Here is a 6,000-nt window from a genome sequence, read left to right as displayed (position 1 = left end):
CGTGGGGTGAACCCAGGCGTCCGAGCTCTCAGTTTATTTTCCGTGCCCTGTTTTTGTAATGAGAGAAGATAAGTAATAAAGCTTTGTTTGTTTACCACGAGGCTTCATGGGAGTTCCTCCGGGGCATTCTCAAAAACAAACTTAAAAAAAAAAAAGCAATGGCGGTTCGAATCTGGGGGAAAAAGAAGTGTAAACGGTTCCTTTTCTCAAAGGGCTGTTCACTCTTCTTACCTGTCGTGGAACACCAAGAACGACATTCAGAGGGATAAAGAAGCAAAGAGACCCCCAAGGCCTCCCAGCCCAGCAGCTGCCACGCTGGCCCGGCCGAGCGCCAACGCTTAACTTTCTCCCGCTCCCTTCGACGTGCGGGGACCGGGACCTGCGTCCCACCGCTTGCCTTCCACGCTGGCAGGCTTTGGGGGAAGCAGCAGCCGGTCCCCAGCGCTCTCTCACTGCAGGGCCGCTCCTCCCTGAGATCCCCGGGAAGTGGGCCAGGCGGCGCCCTGGAATCTTGTGCTTGAAGAAAATCAGGGAACTGCGCGCCCTTTCCAAGCACTGGCGGAGACTTTTCTCTGCTTCGTCGTCCACGTGCTGCTTTCCCTCAAACAAGCGGCCAGAAGGATGGACAAGTCTGTCCACAGCGAATCTCTGCTGGCCCAGGGGCAAAGCCACCGTGTCCCTGGCTGGGTCAGCCATCCTCACGTCTGTGTTCTGGGCCCTCGTGGGGTCTGATGGGATCTCCGGTCCGGGCTGTTGGCCCCACGCACGGCGTAGAGCGAGGGCAGACTGCCAGAGCTAGCCGGGAGCCCACCTCTGGGGCGGCCCAGCGCCATGAGCGAGGATTCCAGTCCCGGGACAGGGGGCTGGCGGGGTGGATGGGAACCATGTGCTGGCGTGACAGGGCTGGGGAACAGGAGTCTCACAGGGGACCCCGGTTTCCACACTTGAGAGGAACATGGACAGGAAACCGGGGGCCGAGGAGCCATCGGCTCAGTCGCTCAGTGTGCTTCCCTCAGTAACTGGGGGCAGCCTTGTCGGAGGCCGGGCCTTGCCACGCTGATCCGTGGGCGGAGGCACACCCCAAACTTTGCGGGGAGCCCCTCCCCAGCGTGTTGCTGGCAAGAGCCTGAGACGGCATCTGAGGCGAGTGGGCTCCAGGGGGGACGAACATCCCTCTCCAGGGGCCAAAGGTGGGGAGGGGGGCCCGGCAGGCCCTGCTGGGGTCCTGAGCTCCCCCGCGCTGCCCCTCCGCCAGGCCCCAGAGATCTCTGCTGCTGCTGGTCGGGGTCGGAGCTGCGTTTCGAGCAGGCCACGGCCATCTCCCCCGGATCACTGCCACAGCCTCCCCACTGGCCTTCCTGCCTCTCGTCTCGCTCACTGTCCACCCACAGGCAGAGAGAGCGGATCTGATCAAGCCACTGTTCTGCGTAGGTCCCTTCGGTGACTTTCCCAGGCTCGCAGGATGAAGTCCACATTCCCTGATGGGAATAACCCCTGATGGCCAGGCCTCTCTGCGGCTTCGACTCTGACCCTCTCCCCTCGCAGGCTAAGTCCACGTCACTCTCGGGGTTTCCCACCTCTGGGCCAAGCACAGGGCTGGTGCACAGTGGGTCCCGGAAGTCCGGTTATATCTGTCTGCTCTTCCCTCCACCTAACCTACCCCTCCTTCTTCTGCCTAACTCCTAGTGTCTGCTTGAACACCACTTCCTCCGGGAAGCCTTCTGGGATCATCCCACTCAGGCCCATTAGGGCATGTGCCTTCAAAGCAGGTATCACACGTCATCGGTTCCTTAACTGTCTTCCCAACTGGAGTGAAAGTTCCACAAAGGTAAAGTCTGTCACATGGACACCTAGCACAGTGCCTGGCGAATGCACAGGTGGAGGGCCTCCAGGACGCAGATGTCATCCGGCTCCTGGTCTCACGTCCACCGGCCGCAGCCCTGCCCCGGCCTGACTGCCCACCCCTGCCTGGGGACCAGGAAGGAATACCCACTAGCCCTGCACAGATTCAGCCCCCGAGGTCTGAGCTTGTGCAGGGGACCAAATGGCCAGTCCAGTCACCTGTACAACCTCGACCACAGACCACGAAGGGTCTGCAGGGCCGCCCTTTGGATTGGCGCTCACCTTTGGGACGGTCGGTCGGCAAATGGGGCCACCTCTGCCTCCCTAAGGATGTGTTCCTCTGTCCGCTGGCCCCCCTTCCCGCCACCTCCACCTAAATCTGGGCCTGAATCAGCTCTTCTCCTGGGGTCCCCTGCCAAGCAGTCTTGCCCCTGCTCTAGTCCATTCCCTGCGGTCACAGCCGCAGGGGTCTAAACTACAAACCGCGGGGACTGCCACCCCCCTTCGCCCCCACCATGGCTCCCTCAGCGGCTCCCAACTGCCCTGGACAACTGGACGAGGCCCTTGGTGCTCCAGCTCCTCCTCACCTCTCAGCCTGGCTCCTTGCCTCTGAGGCATCTACTTCACCAGCTGTCCTTCCGTCTGCAGGGCCCGCCTCCACCTGCCCGTGGCTCCTCCCTCTCCACACCCTGCTGTGTGTCCTGGGTTCGTGTGCCAGTTTCCCCGGCAGCCAGGGCCATGCTTGTGTGGCTCAGGTTGGGTCCCCAGGGTCTGGGCCAGCACATGGAAGAGCGAGCCCTCAGTATTTACTTGGAGGACACCCAGCAATTATCTAGAAGACCAGGCTTCAATTCTGAGGGTCCTTGTGTGAACATACAAATGCGGGGTCCCTATCATGAACTGACATGCAAACAATTTTTTGGTCGTTCAAATGTAATTTATTGATGTGCATAAAGACTCCATTCAGATACAAGTAGAGAGGGTGAAAACAGAACGCTGATGACTTTTTTTTGGTTCTCTCAAAAGAATATTTGGTTCGAATGTTGCCCCACGTGTCATTTGTGATGACGTTCTCATGTGTGTGGTGTAGACCCTAAGGTGACCCTCGACGATCCCCACCTCCTGGTGTTTGTGCCCTTGTATAGTCTCTCCCCTTGGTGGTGGAGAGACCCACAACCGTCTACTGACCAGTTGAACACGGCAGAGGTGACGGGATATCAGTCGGTGGTTACATCACATCACGTAAGACCGTCTTGCCAGCAGATGCATCCTGGAGACTGTCTTTGCTGACCTGATGCACTAGCGGCCACACTGGGGAAGCCGACGAGTCGAGGGGCTGTGGGCAGCCTCTAAGAGCTGAGGGAGACCTCCAGATGTGGGCCAGCAAGAAGCCAGGGCTCTCAGACCTTGTGGTCCTACAACCACAAGGGAGCTTAGGTGTGGATTCCTCCCCAGTCAAACCTCCAGATGAGACCCTGACCCTGGCCAGCACCTTGACAGCAGCCTGTGAGACCCTATGTGGAGGCCCCGCTGAGCTGTGCCTGGACTCCTGACCCACAGAAGCTGGGAGGTGATACGTGTGTGTCGTTTTAGGTTGCCAAGTCTGTGGGCGTCTGTCACGTAGCAGTGGAGAACTGACACACTGTGTATGGCTCGTCAACGCGTGGGAGACGCAAAGGGGGAGTTGGCAGAGAGTATGGAAAGGAAAGCTCGCCCACGGAGCCACAAGGGGTCTGTACAGCTGTGTCCCTGAGTGAGCAGAGGGGGACAGCTTCTTTTAGGAAGTGCATCAAGTAGGGGCCATTGGTTGTCAGTAACAGAAACGAACCCAAGAAAGCTGATGCAAAAAACACAAAAGGAATTTATTGTGTGGCTCTGAGGGCAGGAAGTGCAGAATGGCCTCAGGACACAGATGGGCTGTGGGTGGCAAGGGGACTACAGAGACACCCCCAGAAATGGCTTCCAGGGAGAGGTGCCCCGACACCACCCCACTTTTTGCCTGGCTCCCCTTAGCTGGCAGTTGAGGTAGCTCAGGCCACTTTCTGCCTCTGGCTTTGCTGTGCCGGATCTTTCCCCGTCCCTAGCTCCGCCACCATGATATCAGTGGGGGCCACTGGTTTAGAAACATCCGTCAGTGAGCTGCTGCTACCCAATGGGATGTAAGACTCTAGACTGTGAGTCACTGATGTCACCTGGGGCCTTGGAGCCAAGAGACGGCAGAACAGTCTGTGAGACAGGGTGGAGTCTCTCGAGTTCGGTTGCAGACCACCAGGGCCATGGCGCTGGTGGGGAAACGGTGGGAACAGACGTCAGGTAGAGAAGCCAGAGAAGGATCGCCTTCAGACCTTCAACTATGAGCATGTGTGAGACTCACTGGGAGCTACAGTCCCAAGAGAGGGACAAGGGTCCATCCGTGGAGCCCCCAGGGATTTCCTTGGTCCAGCTGCATCTAAACTCCTGGGGATTCACAGGGTAGGACCAAGCAGAGTCAGGCCGCCGGGGGCCTGTGCTGACCCCCCCCCCCCCCCCCCCCCCGTGGTCTCCAGATGCTGGATTAAGAACAGGACAGATGGGTCCTGAATGCAACGTGTGTCAGTCAGGAATAGGGCCATGACCCTGGTGTTGCTGTGGGCAGGGGAGCAGGAAGAGAAGGCCTGAGCACACAGGGCTAGAACATTCTATGAGAAAGCGTTCCGTAGAGAAGGGAAGGAAACCATCTGAAGGGGCAGATGACTGGCACCATCTTCCTAGACACCAGCACCTTCCTGGATGAGCAGGATGGCCACCGTGAGTTTAAATCACAAGACCTCTCCTGCTCTCTGGCGGTGTTAGTGCCAGGAGAAGGGGACGGCAAGGTGGCGACTCTCCCAGCAGGGGTAATCACGTCTCTGTGGGACCTTGGAGATGCTTCCACCATGATGCGGTTACAGCTCCGAATGCAAGCCAAGCCGCCCACACCCCACTCTGGTCCTCCCCCATTCAGGAAGATGCGCAGTAGCCTTGGTCTGGTATTCACCTTTGACACGCATAACCATCATTTTTCTTTAGATTGGAGCTGTTGGGGTTGGGAGATCATTACCAACAAAGGAGAGTGAAAACCAAAACATTCTTAAAATAAAGAGGGTCTGTGTTGTATTTTGGAGCCAGCAATAATAAAACGCATGTGCCGCTCTGGAGAGAACTGTCCACCGTGGACCTTCCTGGTCCCCAGGCACCAACGCCATCTCCTCGGCAAGCATGGTGTCCCAGCTTCCCCCCGAGTGCCAGCTCAGGCTCCGCGACATCTCCGAGGTGCTGCACAGATGCTGGATTATGGACAGTGGGCTCCCTGGGGAAGGGGCTCGATGCTGATGGGCAACCGACACCGAGCCTCTTGCTTTCTGCAAGGAACTTGGTCTACAGCAAAGGGGGGATGGGGGAGAGTGAGCCTTAAGTGAATATAAATTTAAGATACATGGGTTTATAGGTACCTATTTTTTAAAAAATACCTTCTTGTTTGTCCAGTGCTTAGTTTTGATGTGTCAGTGTTTCTTTTTTTCAATGTTTATTTATTTATTTATTTATTTTTCAACGTTTATTTATTTTGGGACAGAGAGAGAACAGAGCATGAACGGGGGAGGGGCAGAGAGAGAGGGAGACACAGAATCGGAAACAGGCTCCAGGCTCTGAGCCATCAGCCCAGAGCCTGACGTGGGGCTCGAACTCACGGACCGCGAGATCGTGACCTGGCTGAAGTCGGACTGCGCCACCCAGGCGCCCCCTTTCAATGTTTATTTTTGAGAGAAAGAGAATGCGACCGAGGGGCAGAGAGAGGGGGGAACAGAGGATCTGAAGCAGCCTCTGTGCTGACAGCAGCGAGCCCGACGCTCACGAGTTGTGAGTCAGACACTTAGCCAACTGAGCCCCCAGGCGCTTCAATAGGTACCTATTTTCAATGTAGTTAATAATTAGTAAGTGTAGGAAGCACTTTGGGGGCACAGGGAATTTTGAGTTGGGAGGAAAAAGGGATTGCCCTTTGCAAGTTACGGCTGTTAAACTTCACAGCCTCACTTCCGTTTCGTGCCACCAGTACCGCGTGTGCTGCTGAAGCGGAACACAGGGTCGGTGTCCTCCGGGCAAGGCACAGGTCGCTGATGTGCCTGGCAACCAACTCCCCCA

The sequence above is a fragment of the Prionailurus viverrinus genome, chromosome E3, assembly GCF_022837055.1.
Source record: "Prionailurus viverrinus isolate Anna chromosome E3, UM_Priviv_1.0, whole genome shotgun sequence".
NCBI classification, from domain to species: domain Eukaryota; kingdom Metazoa; phylum Chordata; class Mammalia; order Carnivora; family Felidae; genus Prionailurus; species Prionailurus viverrinus.
This window is presented reverse-complemented; position numbering follows the sequence as displayed.